At 48.6% G+C, this 22514-nt stretch overlaps 1 protein-coding gene and 1 long non-coding RNA gene across 2 annotated transcripts in view; both read right to left on the bottom strand.

Moving 5' to 3' along the window:
* Nucleotides 1-22514, bottom strand: part of LOC144818524 (serum albumin-like) — a 236275-nt gene that overhangs the window by 64234 nt on the left and 149527 nt on the right. The gene's annotated exons all lie outside the window — the stretch shown is intronic.
* On the bottom strand, nt 20646-20993 carry LOC144818525 (uncharacterized). The gene is made up of 3 exons (XR_013607131.1): nt 20955-20993; nt 20809-20869; nt 20646-20712 (listed from the first exon to the last, which is right to left on the bottom strand). It is a non-coding gene; the product is annotated as an uncharacterized LOC144818525 (long non-coding RNA).

The raw sequence follows: 22514 nt of genomic DNA, 5'->3' as shown, positions 1-22514 counted from the left end.
TCCAGCTGCAAACACCACAATTAAGAAAAGGGGAAAAAACGAACAAAGACCACATCAGCTAAATACAACTGGAAAGGGAAACGTCCGCATCCTTGAGCTTACTAGCCTGAAATGGCTGGGTCAAACTCACAGAACCTGCAGGCCAGACAATTAGGGTTCAGTTCCGAACAGTTTTTGTAAGTAGCGGCGGTGCTCTGATGTGGGGATTGGAGGAGACGTCACGCCCATGATGCCCTCTTCAGGCTTTGAAGTGGAAGAGGCGGGTATCAGGCCCTCTGTTGCAGTTGTTAGTTGAGGATATGACAGGCTGTCTGCAGAGGTCTTAGCGAGGCACTCCAAGCATGTGGCATAGAGCTCAGGGGGCTTTGTGGAGCTGTGTGCTCCGGCTGTTATTACACACCCAGGGCTTCGTCTGTGGGGAGGCGGAGAAGCACGCACCCGGAATTAAGATGCATGCTTGGTAGTATTTGCACATAAAAATGACACTGCAGAGGTAACTTGCCAAGGCCGCCAGCCTTCTAACAAAAACACTTGTTTTCCACAGCTAGCATTAGTAACAAGCAACGAGTGGGCGGCACGAGGGAACAGACGCACAATGAGGGGGGGCGGAAAGCACGAGGGAACAGACGCACGAGGGGAGGTGCGGAAAGCACGAGGGAACAGAGGCACAATAAGGGAACAGCCGGCAAAAAACTTACCTGCACAACGCCATGACACCACCATCTTTCTCCGAGGCGAGGCAGAAATGCCTCGGAGAAAGCAGCGTAATTTTCTGATTCGGGGCGTGGTTTTCTTTCTCTCCTCTTCCCATTGGCTGGAAGGTAAAATTCCAGCCAATGGGAAGAGGAGAGAAAGAAAAAAAGAAAGAAGCGAAAAAAGACGCCCCCGAATCGGGAAAAAGACGGGGCTTGAACGGAGTGATGCCCCTCTCCTCCAATGGCTGGCCTCCGTTTAGGAAGCCAGCCAATGGAGAAGAGGGGCGGGTTCAGTCCCCATTCTAAGAAACATTAAATCTCCGGACCGAACTGCGCAAGCGCAGCCTACAGTCCTCGACTTAAAAAGGACAAACAGTCTCCTGCATCACTACCTTTTTTAATCTGTTTCTCCTTAACGTCATGATTTGAAAATGCACTAATTCATACTTCTTCACCACTGTGAAGTAGAAGTGTTAGGATATGTCTGTGTCTTCATTAGTAGTTTAGGGCAATAAATGGGATATAGGCAAAATTTGTCTTGGACCTCTAAAATGCCTGTTATGCTAGTCACCTCACGAATTTTCAAAAGGCCCTGAAAAATGTGTACCCCCTAACTCTTATTTTTAAGTCTGAACCCTCAGATTTACACACTCAAACTTGTGGAATTTTATTTTTTTTTAGGTTTATTTTATTGTCATATGGATAATATTTAGCCCTGTCTAGAAAGATCTGCCCTTTAACCCCCAGTACATTAAAGTTTTTTTTTTCAATTCCCACCTTGGGAAGGGATTTAATCCTGCCCTTGACAGGAGTAAATTGCCCACCATTTCTATAGTGGGAATCGGTTATTAAAAAATGTTTCACTATCCACAAACTTAGGGAGTTTATGGGCTCTCTCAATCTTTCCAAGCTATCTCTTCCCTAGAATAAGAAATCCTAGACCCCTTAGTAGGACCACAGGTGCACGATATGACAGCATTGTGGGGTAAAAATATGCTGGATAAATGGTTTCACAAACACAATTTCACCTATTGTCAATTCGTTTTATTATTAAAACAGATTATTTGCATGTAAATTGACCTTAAACATACAAACGGCCTGTCTTTAGAGTTGGTCCTGAAGCACATATATGGACTAGGAAAAACATTACAACTATTTCAGAACACAGATTCTTCCTTATAGTGCATGTTGGATACCCGAAGCACATTCTATAACAATTTCACAACAATTAAAAATATTGTCCAGAAATGTATAATATAATCAGTGCCACATGTTCCAACAAAATTTTTAAAAAACCTCAGTTCAACAGATGTGTCAAGATCCTGCATATGCTCCAGTAAACAGTGTCCATGTGATACTGAATGTTGTACTTTCCAAATTTAAGATCAGGTAAAACCTTCAGGATCACAAAAAAACAATCTAATAGAAGATGAACACTAGTCCATAAGGCTTCTTACTATTAGTCATCAATAAATTATACTAGCCCACCTCATTTGCATGTCAATTCCAAAAGAACACTTTACAGGTTTTTTAAACACGTGTATGGCAACTCTCATAGGGCCTTCCAACTCATTTCCTGTAAGCAGCCATTTCAAATGATAAAAAATCCAAGATTTCAATAAGTTGCTATATACAATGGCAATCAAATGTAATGACTTTTTGCCCTGGGTATGAGTGTCCTGTTAAAGTCGGGTTCTCCTCAAGTACGTTATTTCTTCATGTTATAGGCTACTTTGATGTAACAATATTGTTCCTTATAGATCAGAAAATGCTCCTATGTGCTGACCAACACAGGACAGTTACAATGTTTTGAATTTCTAGAGTATAGATTATTGGTTTTATGGAGTTATTCATTCAGCCCAGGCTCAAGGGTAAGTTCGAGGACATCTCAACTCACCGTCAGGGATGGTTGTACTAGTTGACTGTTGTACATTTCTCATGCTTTATACCAACAGTGTTTTATTTTAAGACTGGAAGCTTCTAGATATCTTCTATGTATCCCTTAACTCCGCCTTGCACGGGTCTGCCGTCGCACTCCCGATGTACGTTTTGGGGGGGAGGGAGGGAGGGACAGAGGGTGGGGGTGGGGAGTAGGGGGGGGGTAGGAAGGGGAGAAAAGGGAGCTGTAAGGGTCCAAAGAGCCCTAATGTCCTTTCTGTACGTTCTATGCTGTTTTGTTCTTAAGGTTACCTATGTCACAAATGTCAATTGTATTTTTTTACAGTCCACTATGAGTCCACACGTTGTCCCACATGTTGTGCAGCCGGGGGTTTCATCCACTGCCTGCCTTAGATCACAGCGCACTATCTCAACGACGTTCCTCATCCCCAATGGCTAAGATAAACTCGTTGGCCGACGACCTCACAATAGTCTCTCTCAATGTTAAGGGCCTAAACCATCCGGTAAAAAGGAGGAAAATTCTTGATTATATCACCAAATCAAAGGGTGACATTATTTTGTTGCAAGAATCCAAATTGTCCGAGGAAGACCTACGTTTCCTTAATATTCATTGGGCATCACACATCCTGTCCTCACCAGCTTCCCACAAAAAAGGAGGGGTTATTACCATCTTAGCGAAAAAAGCAAACCTTACTCTAATCTCACACTCCCACGACGAAGTAGGCCGGCTGTCCATTACTAATCTCCTCAGGGAAGATGACCCTATTCATGTTCTAAATATATACGGCCCAAACGCAGACGACCCAGATTTCTGGGAATCGGTCTCACAGTCCCTAGAACCTATCCCTACTGATGATCTGTTGATAGTGGGAGGTGACTTTAATCTCCCCCTGGACCCGATCCTCGATAGGCAATCCAAATGTGCCTTCCACCCTTCCCGATCACATGACGCCCTCCTTCGCATATGTGACAGATACCACCTGAAAGACTCGTGGCGCTTACAAAATCCAGACGGTAGGGACTACACGTTTTACTCTGCACCTCACAATTCCTATTCACGTATCGACTTCATATTAGTTTCAAGCCCCTTCACACACCTTATAGAGGAGACAGAGATAGCCCCCAAATTAGTCTCTGATCACGCATGCATCAGAACCAAACTAGCTGGCTCCAGATCGATTTTACCACCTAGGAGATGGCGATTCAATGACGAAACACTTGCAGATCCCACAAACAAATTATTAATATCGGAGGCCATTGAGGATTATCTCTCTTTAAATGACACCCCCGACACTACACCTACCACCCTGTGGGATGCTCTGAAGGCCACAATCCGAGGGACCATCATCACAATCAGGGCAAGGGTAAACAAGACTCTCAATAAAGAGCTAGTAGATCTAGAGCAGCAGATTACCACACTCGAAACCCAACACAAATCCAACCCGCTTGACTCTTCCGTCTTTGATACTTTGACCAAGAAAAAATATGAATATAACACCATCACCAGCAAACGGGCGGGGGTATGGGTTAACCGATTCAAGGCCCTGAAACTGTGCGAGGGCAACAAAGCAGGGAAACTGTTGGCCTCCTATCTCAAACACAAACAGAAACTGACTACCATATCGTCCATTAAAGACTCAGGCAACGTCACACACACCAAACAATCTAACATCCTTGACACTTTTAAAAAATTCTATGAAGACCTATACAAAAATGACAAGATACTAGATGAAAATGCCTGCGCAAATTACCTCTCTTCACTCCACCTCCCGAAAATCTCGGAATCTGACAAATCCCATCTGGACTCCCCAATCTCTGATTCGGAAATCAAAACAGCGATTAACACCCTGAAGAACAATAAAGCCCCCGGCCCAGACGGCTTCACTGCACCCTTTTTTAAGGCCTTTGCGGACCAAATTAGCCCCCCACTCCTAAAACTCTTTAACTCCACTGCAAACAATGGCGGTGTTTCTCCATCAATGAGCGAAGCCACAATAATAGTTCTGCCAAATGAGGGGAAGGATCCACTACTCACTAAAAATTACCGTCCCATATCCTTGATAAATCTGGACTGCAAGATTTATGCTAAAATCTTGGCGAGCAGAATAAACTCCATTCTCCACAAAGTAATTAGCCCCTCGCAGGTTGGCTTCCTAAAGAACAGGACGTCCAACGACAACACTAGACTACTATGCCACATCCTGGAAAAGGCAAAATCCTCTTCCGCGCCAATGGTAGCAATAACCTTGGACGCGGAAAAGGCATTTGACAAGGTTTCATGGTCCTTTCTGCGCCAGTGTATGTACGCCTTCAACCTGGGAGATACCTACACCAGGATGGTGATGGCCCTCTACTCTGCACCTTCGGCCAGGATAGCTATAAACGGCACCCTCTCGGAACCGTTCCGTCTCTACCAAGGTACAAGACAGGGCTGCCCTCTCTCACCAGCACTCTTTCTCTTAGCCCTTGAGCCCCTCATTACAGACATCAAACTTAACAGAGACATCGCGGGTATCTCCTTTGGGGACACGCGAGTCAGGTTAGCTGCATATGCGGACGATATCTTGATTGCGACCGAAAACCCTACTACCTCCATTGCTGCCCTAATGACCTCGATAGACAGATACTCCTCCCTCTCCGGATACAAATTAAATAGGGATAAATCCGAAGTAAAACCTCTAAATGTCCACACTTCGAAAGAGGTGTTGGGCGACTCCGGCCTTCTCTGGCAAACAGGAGTGATTAAATATTTGGGAATCGAATTCACGGATGAGTTATTGAGTACCCTTAAACATAACGAAAACAAAATCCTGAACAAAATCAAAAATTTGCTGGACGGCTGGTCACCCCGTTTCATCACCTGGTGGGGCCGTATCGAAACTATAAAAATGATGATATCACCCATGGTTAACTACCTCGTCACGATGCTCCCACTCGTCCTCTCCAAAGAATTCCATGCTAAAGTAGATAAACACATCTCGACTTTTCTATGGCAGGGCAAAAAAGCGAGAATTAGCTTAAAAAAACTTCGATTGGATAAGAAACTGGGAGGAGTTAATCTGGCGGATTTTAAAATATACCAAATAGCCTTCTTAGCAAAACAGGGGTCCTACTGGATATCCTCCCAACCGGACTATAGCCCAGTTTGGCTATCTGTAGAAAAAGCGATACTGAAGGGGCTCAGCCCCAGCGCCCTACTCACTGTCAAACCCAGCCCCAACCTAGGTCCAGGTCTAATCTTCAAAAACACGAAAATGGCTCTCTTAAAAGTCAGTAAATATTTACCACATCAATTCCGAAACTCACAGTGGGAGTCTTTATGGCACAACTCAACCATCACATACAAAGGGAGACCTCTCAATTACCACGCCTGGATAGACAAGGGCGTCATATTCCCCCACCAACTCGTCGGAAACGCGCTACCCCTAACCTTTAAAGAAATTCAGGTTAAGTTCCACCTCAATAACATTGAATTTTATAACTTCCTACACATTAAAGTAGCTCTAACAAAGGCTAATCTGAATGATGCCACTCCTTCCCTCCTAGATTTATTCCCCTCCCTTAACAAACAAGGACACCAAGTCTCTAGCTTGTACAAATTGATGCGTCCGCAAGCGTCCTCCCTAAATGCACCCATCCATCGATACTGGGACTCATTCTCCTCCGTACCGAACTCGGACACAATTTGGGCCAGAACGTGGGAATCCACCACCCGCCACAAAATATGCCCTACACTGTCTCAAACCAAGTTCTGGCTTCTGCATAAAGCATTCTGGACTCCCAGGAGGTTGTTTCTTCACAAAATCAAGGACGATGACACGTGTTGGAACTGCTCAGGGGTGGGAGGAGATCTGGAGCACTTAGTCTTCAAATGCCCCAGTGTTATCTCGTATTGGGACAAGATCTTTGGTTTCGTGAAGGAAGTCCTCCATATTACTCTACCAAGAGAATTCTCGTCGCTTGTACTAGGTTTTGCCAAAGCAGTCTCTCTCAATGAAAATGATAAAGCCCTACTGGACCTGCTGCTGACGGCTGGGGTTAAAATCATACTTAACAACTGGAAAAGCACGAGCAAAGCCTCCTTTCCTCACTGGTTGAACTGGGTATCGTACTTGAGAGGTGCTGACAATATATCCTTGACCTCCACTCCGTGGAGACCCCCATCGAGGAAAATCTGGTCCTCGCTGGACGCTCATTTTGATGCTTACAAACCTCCTTGAATCTTGCCTACAAGGTCCTAAAGCGCGTCATCACACAATGTTTCATTCTGATTGTTAGCCAGTCTATGTTTTTGTACTTTCTTAACCACAGAGTGATGACTCCAGCTCCCACATGTGCTACAGGTTTGGGATACGTAAATGTTCATCTTATGTAGCCTCTGCGATAGTGGGGTGGTGCCTACCTCCATCAAGGTCAGGCCTTACATGACACCAGTTATCATCGGAATGTATGTGGTCATTTTAAGGGGTATTTTATGTAACATGTTGGACTCATGGTTTTATGGTCTCAATTGCATTATTGGTACCAACTTTCTGTATTCCTAGCCATGTGACTGTAACTATTCGTACTGAACCGTCTATTCCTGTACTGTTGATTCTCTTTGCAGCTCCTAATAAAAATCTTTTGAACTAAAAAAAAAAAAGTCGATATGTGTAATAACTCCTGTTGCCGCACATTTCAAAATGTGGGGCCTCATTTATGAAAAGTGACGCATCGCTGCGTGAAAACAGAGATGCGTCACTTTTCACTGCGCACTCCTTGCGACTCCAATGATGCGTCATATTTAATGTATGACGCATCATGTCGCAAGGAGTTACAGATACGTTAGTATTTCTGACGTATCTGTGAGCGCAAAAGTGACGCATTGCTGGAGCGTGTCAGAAAAGTGACGCAACTCCAGCAATGCTCCCTTTCACATGGGGCTTGGGTCATGCGTCAGTCTTACGCCTGCTGTGAGGCAGGTGCAAGATTTTCACGCAACGGCGTCCTAAAATTGACGCAGTGAAATCTCATAGATTTCACAACGTCACTTCTACGACCTTTCCTTGCGTCAATATGCCCCCCTTGCATACATTATAACTGGCGCAGGTATAAAGTGGCGCAGGGGTTTACAAAGTGACGCATCTACCTAGATGCGTCACTTTGTAAATATGGTGCAACAAGGCACATTATTTACGCTGCTGCTACGTCACAAAAAGTGACGCACCGGCGGCGTAAAAGTGACGCATGGCCTCATAAATTAGGCCCGTGGAGTTTTGTTTGCAAATACCACACACTTGCAACTTGCGGCAAGTACATTTTACCAGGTCAATCCGGCTGAAGTCTACCATTGGAAAAATGCTGAGAAATTTGCGTTTTGATGCAGAAAGCAATGAAATCATTACTATGCCCCATTTTTGTGCTAACTCACAATAGGTGGTATTTTTCGCACCAAATAAATTTGGACACCAGCAATGTTGTATTTTGTCCTCTGGGTCACTCGTAATATGGGCCATAATAAATGATAGAAAATGTTCACTTTCTCTCTGTCTTGCTGCCCATGGACATTCATCTCTCCTCAAAGTGTATTTACAAGACAAGAAAGATATGTCTGCTCCATAGAATTGGGCTCTATTCCGAAGCTCACAGTCATGCCAGCACCTATAGTATTTAGAAAACAGTGCTGACATTAACATCTCTACAGCACAGTATGTTCTAGAAATCAGACTCATGTTTTTTCAGTTTGTTTTCTTCTTGAACGTACCACATGTTTATTATTTACATTTTTATTGTTCCGATTACATTTTTCTTTTTTTTTCCAATGATCAATAATGTCCCCTTCAGGCAAGTTGCTATTTTCAAATTAGCAATAAACTACAACGAAAAAGAACTAAGGGGCATATTATCAAGGGGGTTTATCTCCGCTTTTTTGGCTTTAAAAGCCAAGAAAGCAGAGGTAAAATTATCTCCCTATTACCAAGCTGTCGCTAACACCAGTTAGTGACAGCTAATAGGAGATAGCGACCATCTTGGGCCCCGCTTTGCATGTCAGTGATATTTATCACTAATGACATGCAAAGTGGGCGTGCCAAGATGTTAGCGACTGGAAACAGTCGCTAACATCGCTATCTCCTATTACCAACTTTTGGAGATATTCGCGCTAAGCGCGAATATCTCCAAAAGCTAACACCTGCCCTGAGCAGTTCTTCACCATGTTATCCAATGGGAGGTGGATAACATGGCTAAGAGCATTTGCTCGATAATGCATGAATATCGCTGACTTTTCAGCAATATTCATGCATTGCGGCCGTTTTTTATCGCATTTGCGATAAACCTTGCTAATAGCAAGGTTTATCTGCGATAAAAATCGCCGATGTGCGGCGATAATTTTTGTCTCTAAACAAGTTAGAGACAAAAATTATCGCTAGTTGTTGGTAATATGCCCCTAAGGGACCAAATTAGAGTTTGACAGATGGTTCTCTTCCCATCAGACCGACAGATTTAGAGATGCTCGCAAGCCCAACAGTCATCGCTGTACATTAAAAGGAATCGTCTTTCAATGTACAAAAGGTTTGGTCAACAGGCCAACCAAACTTTTGAATCTTTTTTGTTTTTCAGAAACCCCGAAGTGGGCATTTGTTTCAGAAAACACAAAACTAATGACCCCATCACCCAGGAAGTTAACCAGAAAGCCGAACAAAAGCAGAGTTGGAGGCCTAGGTAGCTCTGAAGTATTAAAGTCATGTTTTTTTACAAAAAAAGTACCTCCGATGACTTCTGTGCTTGAGATGTAGCAGTGTCCAAAAGATGACTGTTGAGCACATGAGATGACATATAGCCCACAGCTCAGAGCAGCAAGAGGGGCAAATTGTGTCATTGGTGTGCATACTTTGCTTTTTGGTAATTTTATATTTTTACCTAATTTTCATCAAATTTCTTTTCAGATGGAACTTAATAATGGAAGTGTTTATTTCTATCATTTTGGACTGAGGAAAAAAAGTGTAAGATTAACAATCCTGGTGAATATTTGTATATGTGTCAAAACTGTAATCAGAATTCTTATATTGCAATTTGGCGGCTCTTCAGTTATGGCAGAGGAGTGTCGCCCCACAGCTGAAAGGCTGCAAATGAAAAAAAAACGATAATAAAACTATTTTATTATCATTTTATTTTTCACGTACTCTGACTTGGCTGAGTCCACAGAGTCTATGGAGGGGTGGGGCCATGCTCTGCATCTGCAGCAGCCAGGAGTAGGGAGGAGGAGTGCACTGTAAGTGGTGGCAGCAAGATTTTAGTTTCCAGTGCTGAGAGAAAGGTACAAACACCCAGCGATGTGGCGCCTGACTTGAGGCAGGGGGTTGACATACACCAGGGGGTTCAGGTTTATGAGATAGCTCCAGTGGTGTGCAGTGTCCCTGAAGTAGATTGAGGGACGGACACAGGGCATCATATTCCCAGTGGTGGGAGGGACACTCTACTGACTCTAGATGAGAGGTGCAGGGAGAGGGGTTCTCCCATGGTAGAAACATTGGTGTGTGAGTTTGAAGACCAGCCAGAAGAGTGTGGGTTGTGTGACAGAGACAGTAGTACACTGTCTTGCCAATCTAAGGAGAGTGGTGTGGGGTACTTGTGTGAGGTACTGGAGGGTGAGGCAAAGGGTAGCTTGGTTAACAACTGTGGGGGGCTAAGTGATTCATTTGTTGGAGAGCATATTTTAAGTCCCTGTTTTCCAGAGCTATGCCAACACCCGATGGAGTGTGAGTTCTCTGATTCCAGGGAGCTTGCATTGGAGGTAGACCTATTGGTGGATTCCAGAGAGTCTGAGGAGGCATTGGGAAGTGATCCCAAAAGGAGTGGCTCAGATATCGTCCAGACCTGTGAGGTGGAAGAGGTTCAGTGTGGCCCAGTTAGGTCCCAGTGTAGTGGGAGGGGTGTAGGGGCTCACGTCCGGTCTCAGTGGAGAAGGAGTGAGTGTGGGACTGCGGGTCCCAAGGTGCCCGAAACCCAGTCTCAGGGTCTGGGGAACACCAGGTTGGGGGCCTAGAGGGTGCTAGTAGGTCACTTGAGGAGGATCTCCTAGTGTCTGGTGAACGGGGAGTGCCTGTAACCAGGCATCCATCAGTTCTGGTGTCTGGCAGTATCACTCCAGTTGGGAGGCTGCAGAAGTCCAGGCTGAGGGATGAGAGGGGGAAGGAGTCCCCAGTGGGAGAACCAGTGGGTCAGGGGCCAGCCAAAAGGGCTGAGTCACCAGTGAGTGAACATTGTGACCTCACTTCTGTCCTGGGGGTTCTTCCCGCGCTGTCAGATGGACAGGGGTCCGGAGATCTGCACCAGGCAGACTGTCGCATGACACCTGAGTTATGTGTCGCCCTCGGGTGGGGGGGGCATATGTGCTCCCAATGAAGTCCTGGTGCCACGGGCAAGTGCACAACCGCAGGTATTGGTCCCTGGGTTGAGAGACCAGGTTCAGGATCTGCCTGACCTGGAAAGAAGGACATCTGTCTGTAACCAGTGTCCTGACCAGTTTGGCTTCCTGTGGTATTCCTCCTGGAGGGGGTGCAGAGGGAGGGAGTCCTCGCCTCTGACCTCGGTGCAACCCAAGGGTTTAGACCCTAGATTGGGAGACCAGTTGCCGGAGAGAGGTCCTGAACTGGTGAAAGATTTGTGTTCTGTGGATGACTCTCCTGGGAGCAGAGGGCAGGACCCCAGAAGGAGAGGTACGGGAAGGAGAGCCTCGCCCGTGACCTCTGGTCAGTTTGAGGGTACAGACCCAGGGCTGGGGGGCCAGTGCCAGGATGTCAGGCCTGACCTGGCAGGAGGGAGAGTGGAAAAAGGGTGCCGAGCACATGGGGCTACTGCCCCCCACCCTCTGACACCACAAGGGGTTGAGAGCCCTAAGAGGCATAAGGCCTGGGTCTCATCCCTGACCACTTTTGGTGGCCACTGTGGCTTGCTGTCTGTCTGTTGGGATTCACCTGTGAGCAAGTTAAGTTTAGGTGCTGCACAGATGGTGCCCACAGGTGAGGAGAAGAGTTCCACATGGGTTGGCGTGGTGGACCCTGGGAGTATGGATAGAGTGATCCAACTGGGTTCAGGACGGCGTAGAACAAGAATAGTGCCCCACTGTTTGGGCCAGTTTCTGTGTTCTATCACCTTAAACAGGGAATCCCATTGAGGTATCGTTTGGTCTACCCTGGCTTTAGGCTGGAAGCGGGTTGTGTTGGAATTGGCCCTTTTTGCAGGGTTATCCCCAACGTTTTTGCTTCTTCCCCCCTTGTTTTTCCTGACCTTGCAGGGCTGGGGGATTCCAGGAGACAGAATGAGTCCACCCAGTCATGAATAGAGAGATCTGCATCTAGATGAGAGGGAGGAGTTGTACCTGGGACCTGAATAGGACTGTGCCTGCCCCCCACAGTGCTGGCTCCACCCCCTTTGGCGTGTCTCATGTCTCTGCCCTGCAATGTGAAAGGAGAGAGGGAATCATGTCAACAAAGTGCTCCAGGGCTGAGCTTTCCCTCCACAATCCTGGCTGCACCTCCTTTGGGGCGTCTGATGTTTCTGCTCTGTACTGTGTAAGGAAAGAAGGAGTCATGTAAACAGAGTGCTCCAGAACTGGTTCAGACTGGGCTCGGAGCCCTCCTGCACAAAGGGAACAAAGACTTTTTGGGGTATAAGTACAGGACTCTAGACTACAGAAAAATACATCATCCGGGAATCAAAAAGGAACCTCTGCCAATGAGAAAGATGGAAGACTGAAGAGTGAAGACTGTCCTGCTGTTGCTTTGCTGGACTGACCTGCAGTTGCTTTGCTGCCAAGGAGAGGGGAAGGGGGGGGCGTGGCTAGCCGTGCTGCGAGATGGCCGCTCGTTGAGTGAGCTCCGCCGGCTACAATAATTAATCCTGCTCTAATCCTGTTCCTGGCGACTGCGGACCCCCGCTGCCTCGGGGTTCGACAGCGGACACCTCCATAGTCCCGGAGTGAAAGTTTGGGACACACCGTGGAAGCAACACGGGGACTAGAGCCATTCCGCTTTTTGCCGACCTGCACGCCCGACCTGCTACTGGGCGGAAGTGATCAGCCCTGGGCGACGCGGCGCACTACAGCCCGCGGCTTTGCGGGCCTCTGACTACCCGGCGACCGGAGTAGGGACAACTTGCCGACGGCGGTGCCGGAGCTTTGAACGATCCTAGGCGGACCCCTGCAGAGCCCTGGATAGGTCATAGGCACTGGGGTCGGCTGGGACGCGGACGTCGGCCGGATCCCCTGCTTGTCGGCAGATCTATTTGAGACGCGGGACTCGGCCCGTCACTGTCGCAGAGAAGACGCACGGTGACCGTGACTGGGGCAAACAGGTGAGCACCCCGCTACAACCACTGGCAGAGGCGGACGGGGTACAGCGGACAGCGGTGCGTGTGGCGGAGCCCCCGCTGGCGCCCTCATGCCCTCACAACTAAGCTTCGGTGGTACCGGTGTGCATAACTAATGTAACTGGCGCAATACCTACACTACTGCGAGACTGGGGGGCTCCAGCCCTGTCATTATATGCCGGCCACCTGCCCTGCCGCCTAACTAAGCGCGGCGCCGCTGCAGTAAACTACGCAATCAGCCCGCCATTTTGAGACTTGTGGTGGGTCTACCTGGCACGCTGCGGACACCGCGTGTACGGTTCACACACTCCACTGGGACCTGGACACTAGGCTGCAACTTCAAGACCCCCCGAAACTGCCTGTATAATCCCTGCACCACACAGATCGACGCAACTTACTCAGTGGGCCGCTGTGTTCCCAAGCCAACCGCTGCTGGGGTCCCACTGCCGCGATGGGGAAAAATGAAGCCAGGCAGTCCAGGATCAGTTTTGACAATGGTCGTCCTCCGAAGAACCCTACTACAGAAGCGGGAGGCGGCGTGGCATCGTCGCAAGGGTTGCCGGCCGATATAGACTTTGGTGCGCTTATCATGGAGGTGAGATCCGGTCTGAAAAGTATCGATACCAAGCTTGACGCCATGTCTGCGCAACTGGAATCTGTGAAATCCAAGGTTGACGTGCATGAGACTCGGCTAGACTGCTTGGAAAACAGACAAACTGAATGCTGTGAATTCCAGCAGCAAACCAAGCAACATATCACATCTCTGGAACGAGAGATAGGCATTTTGCGAGCCAAGTCAGACGATTTGGAAGCACGTTCCCGTAGATCTAATATACGCATAACGGGAATTCCGGAGACGACAAACATCGACAAGATGGAGACATATGTGGCGGACCTTTTGCATGAACTCTTTGACCCACACCTGTCTTCAGTCTTCACGGTCGAGAGAGCGCACAGATCGCTAGGGAAGAAACCACCACCAGGGGCTACACCTCGGCCCATCCTAGCTAAACTGCTCAATTACCAGGACAGGGACTTGATCTTACGTCTGGCGAGAGAGAAGGGCAAAATCACCCATAAAGGGAACAACATCTCCTTTTATCCAGACTTCACCCCCCTGGTGCAAGCGGCCCGTAAGGAATTCCTACCGGCGAAAAAACTATTCCTACAGGCAGGTGTGCCGTACTCTCTGCTGTACCCGGCAAAATTGAAAGTACTACATGACAACACTACCCACTTCTTTACGGATGCGAAATCGGCGCTCAAGTTCGCCAAGCACATCGGCGGAGCGGGGACTAGGAGAAGATCGCCCAGACATGAAGACACGACGGACCAGCTAAGTGACATTGACTGAATGTTGTTCTGGTGTCGGAACTGAGACGTCGTGGGTTTACCACCTCGTGTATTACATGGGTTGGTGCAGACACTTCCCGTTCACAGATGTTGCGTGCAACCTGGATGCGGGTTGGGTAAGGCCCTGTCTTGTCCCCGGACTTCCGGCTGCATTTAATGGTGCCCTACTTCCTCTGGACATTTTAAATATGGTAAGACCGGGGGATCCCGGCGCGGGGGGTTCGCGGAACTCATGGACCCTTATCCCTAATTTGTGGCCACCCTGTTCACACGGGGGTGTACGCTGGGCACACCACGCCCCATGGGGTGCCTCCCGTTGTTTTTGCTGTTGGTTTTAGGGATGTTGGGGTATTTCCACGCTACGCGTGTGAGTTTCTGGGATATGTCACGACCTAATTGGGGGGTTGCTGCGGGAGGGGGGTGGAGGGGGGGATTTCTCGAGTTGCGAGTTTTTGTTCGTATTAAGTGCAATGTACTACTACACATGCTTATATATTTGCGCGCTGGGTCTGCAGATGTGATGGCTGGGCACTCGTTTGGCCTCTGTACGTGGGGATACGTAGGGGGAATCCTCTGTTGTACTGCACTCTAATGGGGGGTATCAAACTATGGACTTGGAACATTAGAGGCCTTGGGGACTACAAGAAGGCCCGTTTACTGCATGGCATGTTATCCAGACACAATGTCGATATTTGCTTCCTACAAGAAACTCATTTAAATGTGATCCCCTCGGCCCGATTGAAAAATTCCAGATGGGCACATGTCTATTCCTCCATCTACTCTAGTTATGCGAGGGGCGTTGCCATACTCATTCGCAGGGGGCTGGATTGGAGGGAGTTCTCGCAGATACGTGATGCGGAGGGAAGGTATGTTTTGCTACATGGGTCTTTACAGGGGCGTCCCATTGTCCTGGCTGCAATCTATGGCCCCAACGTGGACGATCCTGATTTTTTCAGGAGTGTTTGGGCGAAGATTGAGTTACTACATTGCCAGACGATTGTACTGGGGGGAGATTTCAACGTTGCATTAAATGATGACATGGATCGTGAGGGTGTGAGCAGGCCACAGCATGCTGGAGCGCGCCAGGCGATATTTGATGTCATGAATGAGGGTCTGCTTTTGGATGTGTGGAGAGCTAGGAATCCGGGGGTCAGGGTGGGGACCTGCTACACCTGCCACAAAGCTGCCTGGTCTAGACTTGACTTCTGGTTGGTGTCTCCTGAAGTTGCGACATGGGTGTCAAATGTAGATATAATGGCTAGGTCGCTGTCGGACCATGCTCCGTGTATGTTAGAACTGAGCCCTCCCGACACTCTCCACAGGGCGTTTCAATGGCGCCTTCCCCCTCACGTACTCACAGACCCAGTGTTCGTGGAGGAGATCAGAGAGGACATCACTGCGTATTTTGAGGAGAATGCTGGATCTGTCCCATCCGAGGCTTTAGTCTGGGATGCCTTCAAGGCTGTAATCAGAGGTCAGTGTATAGCACGGAAAGCAGGGGTCCTTCGCTCCATAAGGGACACGCTAGCTAAACTTGAGGGGGAACTGAAGGATCTTGATGCTGCTTTTAGCTCGGATCCGTCGTTGGAGAATGCTGGCGCTCTAAAAACCAAGCTATTGGCTTTCAATGAGGAAGCGGAACGGGAGGTGAAATTTCTGGGGAAACAGGCTGAGGCGCGCAGATACGGGGAAGGGGATAGACCAAGCAGGACCCTTGCCAGGCTGATTACTCCTCGCACAAATTCGAACTTCATACACACTATTTATGATACATCCGGACACTTAGTGACGGGCCAAGAAGCAGTGTTGGGCGCCTTCGCTGACTTCTATGCTACCCTGTACACCTCAAGACAACCCACAGCACCGCCTTCACTAAATGACTTTCTTGATTCCATAGCGCTCGTATGGTTCAACGATAACCACAGACAGTACATGGACCTCTCAGTCACAATCCAAGACATCACCCAGGTGATTAAAAGCATGCCGGCCAACAAAGCCCCTGGCCCGGATGGCCTGACAACCTCCTTCTATAAAACCTATGTAGCTGAACTGGCGCCGAGACTACACTCTGTATTCGTCGAGGCTCTTGAATCTAATACCCTTCCGGACTCCATGCGGGAAGCTCTGATTATCACGTTACTCAAACCGGATAAAGATGAGCGACAGCTAGACTCCTACAGGCCCCTATCGCTTATAAACGTGGATGCTAAAATTTACGCGAAGGTCATTGCAGATCGGTTACAACCGATGTTGCCCATGATTGCGCTTCCAGACCAATCGGGATTCATCCCTGGCCGCGCGACATCACATAATCTCAGAACCATCTTCTCTGTCCTTCACTATTTACACCCATCTGTACAGGCGGCGGTGGTGTTCCTTGACGCCACCAAGGCCTTTGACTCCCTGGAATGGCCCTACCTCTTCCGTGTCCTAGGACGGATGGGCTTCAGCCAGAATTTCATGACACTGATCAAGCTCCTGTACACAGAACCCAGAGCCCGAGTGAGCGTTAATGGTCTCATCTCCAAACCGTTCAATGTCTCAAGAGGTACTAGGCAGGGATGTCCTCTATCCCCGCTACTCTTTGCGATAGCAATGGAGCCGCTTGCGGCCCGTATAAGGCAACACCACACCGCCAGAGGCATTGGATTTAGTGCTAGGAGCTTACTGATTTCGCTATACGCGGATGATGTCACCCTGTACGTCCTGAATCCTAAAGATAACCTAAATCCGCTACTCCGCGAGTTTGTGAGATTTGAGGGCCTGGCGGGGATCTCCATCAACTGGGCAAAGTCGGTGGCGTTCCCACTGACGGAGAGCACTGATCGCCCTGCTCCTGATTACCCCCTCGGATGGGAGACGGAGGCGGTCAAATATCTGGGTGTCTGGATCAGCCGAGATATACAGGAGTTGTGGTCACTGAATTTCGGGAGAGCGGTGGACTGGCTGGGAGGGAAGGTCGAGGTTTGGAACAAACTACCGCTGTCTCTAGTCGCGAGGATTGCACTGACTAAAATGGTGGTTCTCCCCAAATTCTTATATTTGTTTGTCAACGTACCACTGCCTATGACAGCGGCCTTCCATGCTCGTGTACGCTCATTGCTGCTGAAGCTGGTGTGGGCCGGCGGTCAGGCCAGAGTCTCCTGGGACTTACTCACGCTTCCACTCCGTCAAGGGGGCCTGGGTGCCCCTGATCTGAAGCTGTATTCCCTCTGTGCGCAGGCCCAGTTCCTGCATTTCTGGGCCTACCCCACCCCGTACCAGCCGCATGTGGCGGTGGAACTAGCAGTGGTCGCCCCATTGCCCCTACAGGTGGCATTGTATGGTAAAGTCACATGTCCGTCGCGTGAGGTGGACACGGTGGAAATGGTCCGCTGGTCCTGGCGAGAACTCCAGAAGAGAGCCGGTCTCCCCCTGCTTTATGCGCCAGCCATCCCCTTGAGGGGTAACCCGATGCTGCCTTGTTTGACGGCACGGGGCGGTGTCCTCTCCATCCGTGACACTCGCCTTCTAACATTTGCTGACTTATATCCGGACGGTACTTTCCTCGAGGTGTCCGCTGGTGGTGAGGACCAGCCCTGCTCATTTGCTGACACACTATTGCATCACTCACTTAGGGAATCTTGCAAGAAGATGGGACCGAGCTTCCCGGAGGAACCCTGCACACTAACCGCCCTCCAAAACTTGCTATCACGACCTTCCCCTAAAAAGCTGGTGTCCAGACTGTATAACAGCATGCAGGACCAGGCCCCGGTGACAGAGGCTACGGCCAAACACGCTTGGACTGCTGACCTAGAGAATCAGCTACCGGACGCCACATGGGAATATTGCTGTGCACAACTAACAGCCCTATCCCCTAATTATCGATTAAGGCTTATCCACTTCAAATTTTTACATCGATATTACCGCACTCCGACACTGTTACACCGTATGGGTCTCCGGGAGAACGCCTCTTGCTGGAGATGTGGGGGTGAGGATGCGACCTTTATTCACATGGCATGGAGCTGCCCCAAGTTGTGCGCGTACTGGTTGGAAATTTTTACTGCCATTAATCACATCATACAAAGAAATGACTCCCCGTCCCCACTGCTGGGTTTGCTGGGGTATGTTAAAGACACTGCACCCTGCGACAGGAAACTGCATGCGTTGCTTCTTCTATATGCCAAACGTCAGATTGCACTACACTGGGGCAGGCCGGGTCTCCCCTCCTTCGAGAGCTGGATTAGGGATGTGACTTATGGCCACACACAATTGGCACACTACTGGGAGACCATGCCCACCGCTTCCAGACCCACTGACATATGGGGCCCGTTTGTGCAGTGGACTGCAGCGCGCGCGAGATCGGACACCTCAGGTACTCCAAGCGCTGCGAGTGTTTCAGACGACATGGGCTGAGGGTGCGCGCTGAATGGGTTATCAATTGCCGTCCCATGTGGTGGCGCAGTAGTGATCAGGTCCTACCCTGGCGCGCGCACATCATTTGCTGCCCCCACTGGACCCGACCGTGTCCCTGGCCTCCCCCTCCCGCTGACCCTCCTGTAGCCTATTGATTGCCCCTTCCCCCCCTCCCCCCACACGCCCTTTTGCTAATACGGGCACAGAGGAGATGATCTTGCACACACGCCCTGACTGTGACCTGCCCTCTCTCTGAGTGATCCGTTGTGGGCCCGCGCGTCTCTTTTGTGGACTGAAGTGTTGTATGTATGCTGTTTCTTAGTACTTGCACCTATGTTTAGACGGTTTTTTGGGTTACCTTGTTGGGGGGGTCCTGTTGGGAGAAACAATGGTGCTGATAGACATATCCTATCCACGGGCCGCTGCAGCGGATAGTTGACCGCTGCTTCTTTAGGAGCGGCTCCCCATTTGTTGTTATCTTCTAATTGTCTGAGGCACTATGAGAAAAGCATGACCATTTCCTTGCTGATACTGCACTGCGCACACTATAGATTTTATTGTAATTCATGTTTGTATCTGCTTGACTGACCAGGTCGGATGTCGGCCCCTGGATTGTTTCTTTGCACTTTTATGTATGCTCTTATTGATAGCGGCCTGCCTCCGGGTTGTTGGCGTGACGCAGTGTGAATCTTCTCTTTCATCTGTTTACATTACAAGTCTTGCAAATAAAAAAAAAAAAAAAAAAAAAAAAGGAGAGGGGAAGGACTTTGCTGTGTGCTGTGTCCCCTTGCTTGAAGGAATCTAAAAGGGCTTGAAGAAAATCTGGCTCCCTGTTAAGAAGTCCCAGGAACAAAAGGACTTCACCCCCAGCTTCCCTGAACTCTGCTAGAGAGTTCTGTTCTTCCTAGAATGCTTGGGCCAGTTGTGGTGCTTCTGGAAGTTTTACATGTGTTGGGAAGCTGGAAACCACGATTTAAAAAACGTTCTGCACGTTTTAACTCATCGCTTGCTTGCGGAGTGCATCCCCGTCAGTGTGAGGAAATTCCCGCCGCTACGAAGGCTGAGATCATCGCAGCGCCTGTTGGCGCTGCCAGAGTAGTCACATCCTTTGTTTGCGAGACGCACCAGTCCGGTGCGGGAAGATTACCATCGCTGCGAGTATCGTCGCAGAGCCTGGCGTCACTGGGTGAGATCATCACACCTCTTGCTTGTGGACCGCATCACGTCGCTGCGAGAGTCGTCGCTGAGCCATCGCCTCGATGGGCCGCGAGAGGAGAAGATCTCGTCGCCGCACCGGAGATCGTTGCCGCCTCGATGATCGTCGCATCGTACCTTTTGCGAGCCGCTTCCACCGAAACCTGTGCACTGGAATCCACTCAAGGTATCGCATCCCTCCCCATACAGACCGGAGTCATCGTAACACACCCGCTGCGTCCAGTGGGCTTGTCGCATCGCCTCCCCAGGGTCTCAGGAGTGACTCATCGCTTGCTTTTCAATGCTACAGCTTTCACTTGGAACTTTTGTCGCATCTAAAGGTACTGTTGACTAAAACGTCACGTTAATTTCATCTGTGGTTGCTAAAAGGTACACACATAAACAGAATAAATATGGAACTGAATTTAATTCAGCTGTATAAAGTGATATCCAGTACTTTCACAGGTATTATATTTCATTTCATACAATACATGGCAATTGATGAAGTCATCATTCAATATAGTGCTCGGAGGGTGTCAAAGAAAAAGGGGGGGGTTTGATTCAGTAGGGTAGGGTGTGGTGGGGATAGATTGAGGGACATAGAAAAGGAATTGTGTCCTGTGAACAATTCTGTATCAATCTGAGAACATTTCCAGTCTACAATAGATCACACGGTTCCCTATATAAACATTACACGGAGGCCATATATGGCTAATTCTGTTGTGGCGTGTATGTTGAAAATAATGTTGTCGACGTTTCGACCCCTATGGTAAGGGCAGGTGATACCTCAGTCTGGGGTCTTCATCAGGACTATAGAAATAGTGAGCACCTACGGAAATAGATACGCATATCACTCAGTAGGATGAATTAGAAATTAAAAATTAAAAAGGGCATCACTCAATGGCCCACAAACAGGTGTACCTACATATATTATGGCGTTTGGAGACGTCCCACTTCAGTTGGAGACTCGCGCCGTTGGGGGTATTCTGTGGGGGAACAATTTGACATTAGGGAGGATGACGTTGGGCAGGTCAAGGAGGGATAAACCCTAGGGGAACCACCAACACTTACTAGATTCTTCTGCGGATGAGAACCAGATGAGTTGAGAATTAGCGTGGTTGAGATGAATCTGTGGGTACAAAATATGTATCCATGTATATATATCCCAGTGGGAGGGTTAAACAGCACGTGAGAAGCTCGATAAATGGGTGTAGCGTTTAGCGACATAGACTTACTTGAAGGTCCCCTTCAATTGTATCCATTAGTTGGTGTGGTGTAAATCAGACACCAGCTAGAAGAATTATTCAGGGAGAGGGTCTTGGTGTAGATCAATCATACCATCTGTAAGAATCAGAGAGACAGTGTTGGCTAGACTCTCTATGTACTCAAGTCGGCTTGTACAAACGGTGCTAGTTAATGAGGCTAAGACAGTTACTGATTCCTTAGAGTATCTGTGTACTCAAGTCAGCTTGCACACACGGTGCTAGTTATTGAGGCTAAGATAGTTACTGAAGTCCCTTTGATTTCTTAGACAGAACGGGATCTGGGACTGAGATGGAAAGCATGAAGCGCATTGTACCCATAGTGTCAGATCTTGTTTATCTGCTTCCACTGCTGTTGAAAAGAGAAGGGCAGCCCGTATTCGCAGCCTCTCTATCTGACTCGCTAAGGCAGTTCTAGGTCAGCGTGCCTGTGGCTCTTCAGCGGGAACCACCGGCGCTTGCACGGTGTGGCTAGAAATGCTCCGTGCAGTTACTGATTCCTTGGAGTATCTAAGTTCTCAAGTCAGCCTTTCCACAACGTGCTAGTTATTGAGGCTAAAATAGTTACTGGAGTCCCTTTGATTCCTTAGACAGAACGGGATCTGGAACTGAATTGAAAAGCATGAAGCCCAATGTATCCATGTCCGTTATTGAGGCTAAAATAGTTACTGGAGTCCCTTTGATTCCTTAGACAGAACGGGATCTGGAACTGAATTGAAAAGCATGAAGCGCAATGTATCCATAGTGTCAGCTCTTGTTTATGTGCTTCCACTGCTGTTAAAAAGAGAGAAGGGCAGCCCGTGTTCGCAGCCTCTCTAATTGACTCGCTAAGGGAGTTCTAGCTTAGCGTACCTGTGGATCTGCTGGCGTGAATCTTCAGCGGGAACCACCGGCGATTGCACCGTGTGGCTAGAAATGCTCCGTGCTGGGCAGGGGGCGTGCCTCTAGGGGCGTGTCGAGGCACCTCGCGGTGCCGCCGCTAGCTGCTGGCTCCGCGGATGTTTCCTCACTGCGCATGCGTGCTGACAGAAACATACTGTAATGTGAGAGCGGGCGACTCGCAGAGGCGCATGTGCGTGTAAAGAGGCATCATCATTGCGGAGCGGTACAAAGAGTTAACACTGACATATACAAAGGCATCATGTCCTTGTAATAGCGCATATGTGTTCACACACACCTTATCGTTATGGAATAGTATATAGTTTCAAAAGGAATTAGCATTGACTTAAACATGTAATAACGCAGTAATTTTTACAGCATTCTCACACAATGTCCGTGAGTGGCAACATTAGATGTTAACAAGTTATCAGTTGTCATTAGCCAAACTCACTCCATATTAGATACACAAGAGGTCTCTATCTATAAGATG

Source organism: Lissotriton helveticus, chromosome 2_1, assembly GCF_964261635.1.
Source record: "Lissotriton helveticus chromosome 2_1, aLisHel1.1, whole genome shotgun sequence".
NCBI classification, from domain to species: domain Eukaryota; kingdom Metazoa; phylum Chordata; class Amphibia; order Caudata; family Salamandridae; genus Lissotriton; species Lissotriton helveticus.
The sequence above is the reverse complement of the archived record's forward strand: the minus strand, read 5'-3'. Positions and strand labels throughout refer to the sequence as shown.